Source organism: Triticum urartu, chromosome 1A (assembly GCF_056163025.1).
Source record: "Triticum urartu cultivar PI428250 chromosome 1A, HENAU_Tu73, whole genome shotgun sequence".
NCBI lineage: Eukaryota > Viridiplantae > Streptophyta > Magnoliopsida > Poales > Poaceae > Triticum > Triticum urartu.
Genome location: NC_141873.1, coordinates 453,062,028 through 453,075,035, shown reverse-complemented (window position 1 = coordinate 453,075,035; position 13,008 = coordinate 453,062,028).

The window sequence follows — 13,008 nt, the reverse complement described above, 5'->3', positions numbered from 1 at the left end:
GTTCCGAAATAGATGACCCAATTTCGCACTAACTTTGTACTAAAGTTAATGCAAAGTTGGGTCATCTATTTTGGAACGGAGGGAGTAGATAGCAAGCTTCCATGCACACCTTTCGATGCCTAATTATTTGATGATACTTCAGTTCTTCAGATCTCTCTTTACTTCTCCCATGTCAAGTTCGGTCTACCTCGACCTCTCTTGACATTATTAAGAAGTTTTAGCCGTCCGTCTACTACTGTAATGCTACCACCCGTCCCGCCTTACGATTTTTCGTTTCGAGGCGTTACTGTGCTGGACCAATATGAATTCCGTCAGGAGCGGGTTTAGGCGAGTTTTTTTTTCTCTGTTGGTTTCCATATGTTTTCTTTCCAGTTTTTTTGGTTTACAATATGTTTATCCTACTGCACTTCTATTTTATTTTTCTTTCGGTTTTTGTGTTAGTTTTCAATGTTTTTCATTCATGTTTCGGCTATCTGTGTTTCTTTTTTGTTTTTTATTGTATCTTTCTCCATTTCCAACAAATGTTGACGTTTTCACACATTTTAGATTTTTTTTGGTTTTTATTACATTTTCCCCATTTCCCCAGTACAATCATTTTATTTATACAAGTTTAGATTTTTAATTTTTACAATGCCTTATATTTTTCACCCACATATTAACTTTTTTGAATACATTCAAAACATGTTTTTATACATGTCTAAGATTTTTAAAGTACATTATTAACATTTTGTTAAATAAGTACTAACCATATTTCAAATACACATTGAAACATTATTTTTGGAATAATAATGATTTTACAAAAAATATTCAAATCTTTTATTATTTGTATAGTTTATTTAAAAATAATCCATGAAAATAGTCTTGGAACTCATGATTTTTTCCATAAATGTAAGGGGAAAATACATTTTTTTCAATTATACGAACAATTTCTTTACATTATATTTTTTTAGAAAATGGCATGGACATGTTTTTGAAACGTGTGAACATTTTTTTAACGGGGCATACATTTGTTTTGAATGGTACAAAAAATATTTTAAAATTAAAAGAATGGGTGAAAAGAATACTGGAGAAAATACTTCTGAATTGCTCCGGATGGGTGAAAAGAATTCTCACAATCGAAAACAATTATGAGAGGATGGCATAAAGCTAGCACCAAGAATCTTCAAGAGAACGGATATGATTGCAGAGAAACTCTTTTTCGGTCTTCAAATGTTGAGAAAGATGACGAGAACCACCACTGAGAATTTTTGAGGCACTCCGAAATGAAAATTGGAAAGGTTGAGCCAACGATGAAAAGCCTACACAAAGTCGGTTTCACCTGAAAGGCAAGAGTCCTTCTCGGACTCCAGGACCAGACGCCAGGTTCCCGACGTCTGGACCCAGACGCCAGGGACCCTGGCGTCTGGCCCTTGGACTCCACAAAACTTCCTTTTGCTCTTTCCAAAAACCCTATGGGCTCCCCTTTGGCCCAAATAAAGTTTTCTCGTACCCAAACATTTCGGGAAACATCCAAACCCCATTCGGTAAATTCCGGAACCCTTCCGGAGACCAAACACTATTATCACATACATCAATCTTTATCTCCGAACCATTCCGGATTTCCTCACCATGTCCATCATCTCATCCGGGACTTCGAACAACATTCGGTCACCAACATACATAACTCATATAGTACTATATCGTCAACGAACGTTAAGTGTGTGGACCCTACGGGTTCGAGAACTATGTAGACATGACCGAGACACCTCTCTGGTCAATAACCAATAGCAGAACCTGGATGCCCATATTGGCTCCTACATATTCTACGAAGATCTTTATCGGTGCACCCTCACGTCGCCGCGCATGTACTAAGTTCATGTCTATGGCTAGAAAACTTAACCATCTTTGATTAACGAGCTAGTCAAGTAGAGGCATACTAGGGACACTTTGTTTGTCTATGTATTCACACATGTACTAAGTTTTTGGTTAATAAAATTCTAGCATGAACAATAAACATTTATCATGATATAAGGAAATATAAATAACAACTTTATTATTGCCTCTATGGCATATTTCCTTCATGCCGGAGTAGGCGCCGGACGGGGGGCAGTGGGCAGCCGCCCCTGCAGGGCGTGTCATGACCAAACGCCAGCCACTGTGTCCGAGCAGTTCCTCTTCGCGGCAGTGGTGCGCTCGAGGACGGCCCGCACGCGGCGGCCCAGGCCTCGCTGCCCTACGAGGACGGCGATGGGCTCACCAAGTACTCGCCGTTAAGGACCCCCTCGGTTGCGTCTTCCTCTTCTCCGTGGCCGGTGATGCGCTGCTCCAGCTTGGGTTCCCTTACGAGGCCTCCAACTCGCAAGAACTACTCACTGTACATGAAGGAACGGGAGAAATAAGTGTTGATTACCAAATGTAGGAGCATCTGTGGTGCTGCTGCTTCTCCTGTCTACTGTCTAGCGAAAATCAAGTCTCCGTTTCTATTGATGGTCACTGTTTCTCAAGCTGCTCCTCCAGTCTATTGTCATGGTATGCGTAAATCGGACCGGATCGATCACCTACAGTTCGTCTGTTCCGACAATGTCTGCCTACAAGCAGGAGGCTGACGGTCCCGAGGAGGAGGGCGCTGAGGAGAGCAAGATAGAGGAGGTCAACTAAATTATCATTTCTAGAGAAGAAGATAAGCAGTTGGGTCAGTCGGTGTCATGTCATCGGAGTCTTGTTGACTGTTGGGTCGAATGTATGTGTTGCTTGGTGTCGTGAGCTTGTAGAATGTCAGAAGTGAAGATGGCCAAATTCTGAAGAAAAAGGAGAAGAGTTTAAAGTCTGAAACTTTTTTGTTTTTTGTGTGAACTGAATTGCATCCACCTTAGTTCATCAAATTCAGACTTTGGGATGTGACTTTCCTCTTCTTCAAATTCAGAGATACTGAAAGGTGTATTACTGAGGTGCCCTTCTTGAAATTTCTGAATTTGAATCATTCTAAAGCATGAAGAATCTTTGTTTGTGCCTGAACTGGAAAGTTTATTTTTGTAGGCAGCAAGGAACAGCTCCAATTGAATCTTCAAGTGTTGTTTGCCTCAACTGAATCTCTATCTATCTACGCGTTCTTGGTGGTGGATGGTACTGTACAGTTAGACGAGGAACTTACATCGCAACCCGACGTGTCTTTGGAATGTCCCGTGTGTGAGATGTGATAAGTGAAAGGAGTAATCTGGTTGAGTTCCCAAACTTTTTGTGTTCTCCTGTGATATCTTGGAACTGAAACCAAAACGGTATTTCATGCTCAAATCTAGTGTTTGGTATTTCTTCACCGGGTAACATTCATGTTGTTAAATATATTCTCAAGTGTATCTACAGAGCAAAGATTCGATTAGATGAATCGACGCTTTGGTACGTACACATTTTGTGACTAGATCTTGTAACTTTAACCATGGGAAGAAAATTGTTGAAAAGATTCCCCCTATAATTTTTGTGTAAAATGCATGGCTAGACAGACAGTAGACCTAATAAATTAGGTAAAAACAAAATGGTAACTTTAACCATGGGAAAGAAATTTCTTCAAAAGATACCCCGGTAACTTTGTGTAAATAGCATGATAATATATGCATCATAGATGAAAACATCAGGGTAATTTAGACCTGAGCTATTTTTTTGTCGAAACTTACCCTCGACAATTTCTGTGTAAATAGCATGATAATATACGCATCACTCACCGGATAACTTACATACAAAACACTATGGTAACATTTTTGAACCATGGGAAAAAAAGTTATTGAAACATAACCCCGTAACTTTTGCTTAAATAGCATGATATTTTAAGCACCACGCACATAATAACTTATCTACAAACACGATGAAAACTTTTTGACCTAGAAACAAAGTTTCTCAAATTTACGCCGGGTAATTTCTGTGTAAATAACATGGTAATATAAGCACCGTTGTAACGCCCCGAGACCGATGTGCCAGGTGTCGTCCAGTTATTCGCTGTTGTTGCCTTGTCTTTGCTTGCGTGTCATGCATTGCATATCATGTCATCATGTGCATTTCATTTGCATACATGTTCGTTTCAAGCATCTGAGCATTTTCCCCGTTGTCCGTTTTGCAATCCGGCGCTCCTATGTCACCCGGTGTCCCTTTCTACCTCTTTTCGTGTGTGGGTGTTAAACATTTCAGGATTGGACCGAGACATGTCAAGCGGCCTTGGTTTACTACCGGTAGACCGCCTGTCAAGTTTCGTACCATTTGGACTTCGTTTGATACTCCAACGGTTAACCGAGGGATCGAGAAGGCCTCGTGTGTGTTGCAGCCCAACACCTTTCCAGTTTGGCCCAAAACCCACCTAAACCTCCTCCATCATCTCGGTCGTTCGATCACGATCGCGTGGCCGAAAAACGCACCTCATTTGGACTCTCCTAGCTCCCTCTACCTATAAATATGTGGCTCTCCCCGATTTTTCGCGCAGTCCAAACCCTAGATCTAACTCCCTCGTCGCCACCGGACAAAACTTTGCCGCCCGGACATGTCCGCTCGCGCCGCCACCTCCCTCCGCCCCACGGCGAGCCGCCACATCAGCCGGCCGCCGCCCTCCACCAACCGGACAGCGCCACCTGTCCAGCCGGTGTTCTCCCACCGCGCGGCCCGGCGGAGCCCATCGCGGGCCCGCCCGGCCCATCCGGTCGCCGCCCCGCGCAGGGTCGTCCCCGCCGCCTGTGCTCCCGCGCCGCCGCCGCCCGGGGCGCCGCGCGCCGCGCGCCGCCCGCCGCCCGCCGCGCGCCGCCCGCCGCCCGCCGGAAGCCTTCTCCGCCGCCGCCTCGTTCTTCGCCTCCGACAACGCCTTCAAGCTCCGCCGCCGCCGCGGGAGCTCGTGTCTCCGCCGCCATGTGCCTCGTCGGCCTTCCCCGCCGGCGCGCCTCCCCGCCTGCCTCGCTGGAGCGCGGCGCCGCGCAGCTGCCTCGCCGCACCGCCTCGCCTCGCCGTTCGTGCCTCGCCTCGGCTTCCGCACCTCGCCGGAGGTTCGCCGGAGCCCATCCCGGCCAGATCTGCCCCGGTGGATGAGATTCACCGGGAGATGAACCAAACGGCGCCATCCCGAACCGGATCCACCCCATCCCGGATCTCCTCGTTCGCCTGTTGACTTTTCCGGAGGGTAATTTTTCCACTAAGTCCCCGAGATTTCCAGATTCATATGCATGTTCATCATGTCACAACTTTGCATCCGTAGCTTCGATTCATGCGTGTAGCATATCAAAATGTTCGCCTCAGAGAGTACATTATTTCATATCATTGCATCATTTTCATTTGAGCTCATCTTGATGCCCGAAATGCTGTTGGAAGAGAGCTATTTGAGTTATTTGTCAGATCTGCTGCATCAAATAGCTATTTGTCATTTTTGCCATGATTAATGTGTGCATGATATGCTCCTGAGCTCTACATGTGTTTTGTTATAGGCTTTGCCATCTTTATAGAGGTGATATCCATGTATTTTTGTGATATGTGTGGTGACTAGCACAACCTTGCAAAGTAGTGCATTCGTTAATGCTGATTTCAGAGACTTAGAATTTCACTAAGTCCTTGATCTGTTTTTATCAATATGTCATATGTTCATGTTGTTTCCTAATGATCCGTGCCTCTTTTGAGGATGATCAGTAAGGACGATTTGTTAACCTTGTGGTGCTCTATCCATCCATGTCCTTGTTTGCATTTATGGAGCAACCTAGCTTGAGTCAATCGAGCTCTACTTTTGCTATTTCGTGAATCCTGGCAGATTGTCTACTTGTTAGCGATTTTGCCGAGGGTGTTGTTCTTGATCCGTGCGTGCTATGTTGTTATTCTTGCCATGTCTAGCTTATATAATGTGTATTCTTGATGGGTGTATGCTTAGTTTGTCATGCCTTGCTCTGTAGTGAGTGCATCGAGCTCGTAAACATGCCTACTCGTTAACATATTTGCATGCTCCAGTTTTTCTCTAAGTCTGAGATCTGTTTATGTTTTTGCCATGTTCACATGCTTGCAATTGTATTTTCTGATCCCTTTTGGCTCAAGGTCACTAAGGGACTTTTGTTAAGTGCTTTGCGTAGCTTCATGCCATGCCTTGCTTTGCCATGTTAAGTTCCTATAGCATGTAGTTTTCATGCTCTAAAGTGTGCTTCCTGATGATAAATTCCAGACTTGTGTTAATTTCACTAAGTCTGAAACCTGTTATCGTTTGCATTTTTGCCATGCTTGTTTGAACCTGTTAATGGATGAATTGGCCGTAGCTCAGTGTTCATCTTTTGTCAAGCATCATGAGTGGATCCCTGCCATGTATTTTGTTGCCATGTTTGAGTGCTGTAGAATAATTATCTTGATGCATTTAGGTGGCTACTTGCTGTTTATCGCAGACCGGTGCCATATTTGTTTTGCTTGCCATTTCCAAACCGTGCATCCGATTCCGGTGGTCTTTATATTGATTTCAACCGAAATCACCTCACCTTTACAGTGGCACTCTTGGATTTCCAAGTTGAGGCCAGGTCCAATCATTCCTTTCCAAATCATGCATATGCATCGCATACCGCATCCCGCATATCATACCATGTTCATGTGTTGGTTGTTTACTATGTTGTGTGCTTCTTTCCGGTGTTGCTTCTTCGGGTTGATTCCGGTAACGTCGTGATTGTGAGGACCCGTTTGACTGTGTCCGTTTCTCTTCTTCATGGACTCGTTCTTCTTCCTTGCGGGATTTGAGGCAAGATGATCATACCCTCGAAATCACTTCTATCTTTGCTTGCTAGTTGCTCGCTCTTTTGCTATGCCTATGTTGCGATACCTACCACTTGCTTATCATACCTCCCACATTGTTAAACCAAGCCTCTAACCCACCTTGTCCTAGCAAACCATTGTTTGGCTATGTTACCGCTTTGCTCAGCCCCTCTTATAGCGTTGTTAGTTGCAGGTGAAGATTGAAGTTTGTTCCTGGTTAGAACATGGAGATGTTGTTCCTTGTTGTAACATGTTTACTTGTTGGGATATCACAATATATATTATTTAATTAATGCATCTATATACTTGGTAAAGGGTGGAAGGCTCGGCCTTATGCCTGGTGTTTTGTTCCACTCTTGCCGCCCTAGTTTCCGTCGTATCGGTGTTATGTTCCTGGATTTTGCGTTCCTTACGCGGTTGGGCTATAATGGGAACCCCTTGACAGTTCGCCTTGAATAAAACTCCTCCAGCAATGCCCAACCTTGGTTTTACCATTTTCCACCTAGCCTTTTCTTTCCCTTGGGTTCTGCAGACTCAAGGGTCATCATTATTTTAACCCCCCCTGGGCCAGTGCTCCTCTGAGTGTTGGTCCGACCGAGCAGACTGCGGGGCCACCTCGGGGCAACTTGAGGTTTGGTTTTACTCGTAGGATGTCTCATCTGAGTGTGCCCTGAGAACGAGATATGTGCAGCTCCTATCGGGATTTGTCGGCACATTCGGGCTGTGTTGCTGGATTTGTTTTACCATTGTCGAAATGTCTTGTAACCTGGATGCCGAGTCTGATCGGAATGTCTTGGGAGAAGGAATATCCTTCGTTGACCGTGAGAGCTTGTGATGGGCTAAGTTGGGACACCCCTGCAGGAATTTGAACTTTCGAAAGTCGTGCCCGCGGTTATGGGCAGATGGGAATTTGTTAACGTCCGGTTGTAGAAAATCTGAAGTTGACCTTAATTAAAATACATCAACCGCGTGTGTAACCGTGATGGTCTCTTTTCGGCGAAGTCCGGGAAGTGAACACGGTGTTGGAGTTATGTTTGACGTAGGTTGTTCTAGGATCACTTCTTGATCATAGTTTCTCGATCGTGCTTTGCCTTCTCTTCTCGCTCTCTTTTGCGAATAGGTTAGCCACCATATATGCTAGTCGCTTGCTGCAGCTCCACATATTACCTTGCCTTACCTATAAGCTTAAATAGTCTTGATCGCGAGGGTGCGAGATTGCTGAGTCCCCGTGGCTCACAGATACTTCCAAAACCAGCTTGCAGGTGCCGATGAGTCCGTGCAGATGACGCAACCAAGCTCAAGGAGGAGCTCAATGAAGATCTTGTCCTTTGTGCTGTTTTGTTCTAGTTGATCATTAGTGGAGCCCAGTCGGGACGATCGGGGATCTGTGTAGCATTTGGGGTAGTCTTCTTTCATTTTGGTTCCATAGTCGGACCTTGATTGTATTTGGATGATATAATGCTTCATTCATGTAATTGTGTGAAGTGGCGATTGTAAGCCAACTATGTATCTCTTTCCCTTATGTATTACATGGGTTGTGTGAAGATTACCTCACTTGCGACATTGCTTTCAATGCGGTTATGCCTCTAAGTCGTGCTTCGACATGTGGGAGATATAGCCGCATCGAGGGCGTCACAAGTTGGTATCAGAGCCTTCCCCGACCTTAGGAGCCCCCACTGCTTGATCGAATTAGCGGACGAGTTGAGTCTAGAAAAATGTTTTGAGTCATTTAGGAATTATATATCGGAGAGTTTAGGAATTCTTTTACTCCCCAGTCCCTTCATCGCTCTGGTAAGGCATCCTGACGTAGAGTTTTGACTCTTCTCTTCTCAAATTTCACTAAAAAAAATTTAGGATCACGCGGGTATCTTGGAATCGTTCCAATCGATTTCTGACGAGAACATTGTTCTTGGTGCCTCCTGACATTTAGGGGTTGTGGCAGTGTCCCGGGGAGTGAGCTCCGAGGTGTTGTCGTCACAATTTTATCATTGCAATTCTGGAATACCTGAGTTTAGTTTCACCGACATCGAAAATCTCTTTTATGCAGTTGTTGGTGAGATAACCTCGACGCCACCCAGTACTGGGGCGGGAGTTCAGGAGTATTGCCATAACTCGTATAATGGATGCTTTTCGAAGGTTGAGGTAGACGATTTCCGAAGGTTTCTTGGTTATGTGTTGAAGGATGGATACAGCTGGATGTAGGATTTGATAGCTTTGGGTGAGATATTATGCTTCCCCTGTATACCCAACACCCGATTGCATAATCGGAAAGTTTCGGGAGTTTATAAGTGGGAATTCAAGTAGCTCTTAGGATATCTTTCCGACGGATATATGATATGAAATTGGGGTTCGACATCTAGTGGTCCTCCTATCCTCGGTTGGTTTTACAGTGGTCTTGTTGTGTCTTAAAGAGTCATTGGTTATGCCGACTCAGGGACGCTTCATATGTCATGTGCACTGCCTTGTACATGATGGTGATGTACGATCGAGCCCGTGTAGGCCCCACCACGAAAACTTCGGACGAAATCTCTGTCATATGTTTGTTCCGGCTTATTCTGCAAGCCAATCCTTTGTTTTTGTTTTTGAGTTGTGGTATTCGAGTTGCTTCGAAGTCAAATGTGGATTCCATACCTTTCCTAAATGGTGTTCTTGCACTCCGATGTGAATACCAATCCTTCTTGATCATCAAGATTGTTTTTGTCAATCCCTTTTAACCGGCGTGTTTCTCTTCAAGCGGATCCGTTCATTTTCAATATCCGCAAGATTCAATCTCAGCTTTCTCAACGGTGTTCGTTTCATCCATTCCAAGTTGCCTTGGTTTTTCCCGCCCTCCCTCCCTTGTTTTCTTTAGGGACTCAGATTTCTTATTCAAGTATCCTTTTATTGATGGGAAGTCTCTCCATCCTTTTTCCTTCAATGTTCTTATCTGGTGATTCTCATGAAGATACTAACGGAGCCTCAAGTTCGTCATTCTTCATTCTTCTCTTCTCCGGTGGAACCAATTCAAGCTTTGTTGATCATATCCTTTCCTCCTCTCAAATACCTTCTCATGCCGGTGCGCCTCATATTCATTCACTTCTCGCTATTTAATTGTTCCGAAGTGCTGAAGATATCTCGAAGATTCGTGTTTCCACTCTGCTTTCATTCAAGATCTTTCGAGGAGGTTCTCTCATTCAAGTCTTTTAATTTAACCGGTGCAATCCTCTCTTTTAAATCATTTCAACGGTGTTTCTTTTGAGTGGGCCCTAACCCACAGGTTTTTTTCCCAGGATCTTACCTGACTCTTCTAATCTTTCCGGAGTTATTCTGTAATTCTTTTCCAAGTTTGACGTAAGAATGATTCATCATCAGTCATATGTATTTCTCCAAGATCTTTCAAATTCTTTTCATAGTTGGCTCAACCTCTTCGCTTTTGTTTCTTCCGGAGTGCCTCAATAATTCATGGTGGTGTCTCTCATCGTCTTTCATAACACTTGAAGACCGAAGAAGAATTTTCCTCCATATCTTGCTCCATTCTCTTCAAGATTTGTGATTCTAGCTTGTTGCCATCCTCTCATAGTTGTTTTTGGATTGTGAGAATTCTTTTCAACTATCCGGAGCAAATTCAAGAGTCTTCTCAATTTGTTATCCGGAGTCCATCAATTCAGGTGTATTCATTCTCAGCTTTCAGTCGTCATTCTCCAATCTTACCGGTGCATCAAGTGATCTCTAATCAGTTCGTGATCCCTTCGTTCTCATGTATCTAAATTCTCTCAAGCATCTTCGTTCATTTGTTAATTTTTCCCGGTGTTTCTTTATCTTTACTTCGTTCATTTTCAATCCTACCGGTGTTTCATTGAAGACCTTATCAAGTTATCGATATCTCTCCTAATCCTTTCAACGAGAATAAGTGGTATGCCAAATCCGTTGCTTGTCATCAATTTAAATTGGTGAAGGATACGCATAACGTAATTCTTATTCTTGCTTCATCCAACTGTTTAATTCCTTATTCCGGAGGTTCATCAAATTCTCGGTTTCTTTTGTTCATCTTTCTTTTCTGGAGTTCCAAGACTTTCGACATTGTCTCGTCGTGAAGCTCCTTCTAAATCATCGCAAGGCTTCACCTTCTGTTTTCAATTTCTCCTTCCTTTCGTTTGATCATCCTTTTGTTACCGGAGTTCTTCATGGAGGCTCTACATGATGGTTCATCAAGGATTTAATTCCTTCTCGAAGTGTTCATCAAGTTTTATTTTCAGAGGGGTTCAAGTATTCCTCTTCTTGCAATCCGGAGTACAATTCTTTCTACCTTATCATTGGAGGTGGTATTATGTCATTCTTGATAATTTGAGTTCATGTTTCATGATTCACATATTGTTAATAATGAGGTATTTTAAATCCATCAACCTCTACGTTGGAGTTATCTTGTGTCATGTTTCACCTAAAGCCTTCCCTAAGGATTGTTGCTATTTATGGTGCTCATAAATGATCCAATTTCTTCATTTATCCTCCCGGTGAGATAGCTTCTCGTCTCCTTGTTCTTATCAATCCAATTCTTTTTCCATGAGTGGCAGAATTTCACCTCATAATTCCGAGATGTTTCCCATAAGCCCACTTCAAGCTTATCTTTTCGTTGTTGATAATCCAACAACTCCGTTCTAGCCTTTGTTGTAAGCATGCGCTGCCAAGATATTGTTCTCTCCTCCGTTCTTTCCATTCCTTTCTCTCTTTTCTTCCGGAGACATTGTGATGTTGCTCTCGTCAACCCTCCTTCTTGTTCTTTTCAAGATCATGTTCTTTCCTTTGCTTATCCATTCAACCGGAGTGTCGTGTTTTCATTCCAGTTCAATCATCTGATCAAGCTTTACCTCCATTCTCAACCGGAGTGATGTCTGGAATCTTCCTTACCCTTGTGCCATTTTTTTGCAATAGTTCCGGAGGCATTGTGTTATTGTTTTCGTCAAGTATCTCCTCATCTTACCAAGTTCTTATTCAATTCCTTTTCTTTTCAATTGGAGTGCTGTCCGAAGTTGTTCTCCCTTGTTCCTCTTTTCTAACGGGGTGTTTTCAGCTTCGTCATCTCCATTGTTTTCTTTTCTCGAAATGGCTTAACCTTTTCAAGGTTCTTTGGTTTCACTCGTTCGTTAAATAAGCAACTTAGTTTCACCTCTCCTCTTTCTCTTCCGTTGTCCCTCCGGTGCCATTCTAGATCTCGAGACGAGATCCACTCGTAGTGGTGGAGTGTTGTAACGCCCCGAGACCGATGTGCCAAGTGTCGTCCAGTTATTCGTTGTTGTCGCCTTGTCTTTGCTTGCGTGTCATGCATTGCATATCATGTCATCATGTGCATTTCATTTGCATACATGTTCATTTCAAGCATCCGAGCATTTTCCCCGTTGTCCGTTTTGCAATCCGGCGCTCCTATGTCACCCGGTGTCCCTTTCTACCTCTTTTCGTGTGTGGGTGTTAAACATTTCAGGATTGGACCGAGACTTGTCAAGCGGCCTTGGTTTACTACTGGTAGACCGCCTGTCAAGTTCTGTACCATTTGGACTTCGTTTGATACTCCAATAGTTAACCGAGGGATCGAGAAGGCCTCGTGTGTGTTGCAGCCCAACACCCTTCCAGTTTGGCCCAAAACCCACCTAAACCTCCTCCATCATCTCGGTCGTTCGATCACGATCGCGTGGCCGAAAACCGCACCTCATTTGGACTCTCCTAGCTCCCTCTACCTATAAATATGTGGCTCTCCCCGATTTTTCGCGCAGTCCAAACCCTAGATCTAACTCCCTCGTCGCCACCGGACAAAACTTTGCCGCCCGGACATGTCCGCTCGCGCCGCCACCTCCCTCCGCCCCATGGCGAGCCGCCACATCAGCCGGCCGCCGCCCTCCACCAACCGGACAGCGCCACCTGTCCAGCCGGCGTTCTCCCACCGCGCGGCCCGGCGGAGCCCATCGCGGGCCCGCCCGGCACATCCGGTCGCCGCCCCGCGCAGGGTCGTCCCCGCCGCCTGTGCTCCCGCGCCGCCGCCGCCCGGGGCGCCGCGCGCCGCGCGCCGCGCGCCGCCCGCCAGAAGCCTTCTCCGCCGCCGCCTCGTTCTTCGCCTCCGACAACGCCTTCAAGCTCCGCCGCCGCCGTGGGAGCTCGTGTCTCCGCCGCCATGTGCCTCGTCGGCCTTCCCCGCCGGCGCGCCTCCCCGCCTGCCTCGCCGGAGCGCGGCGCCGCGCAGCTGCCTCGCCGCACCGCCTCGCCTCGCCGTTCGCGCCTCGCCTCGGCTTCCGCACCTCGCCGGAGGTTCGCCGGAGCCCA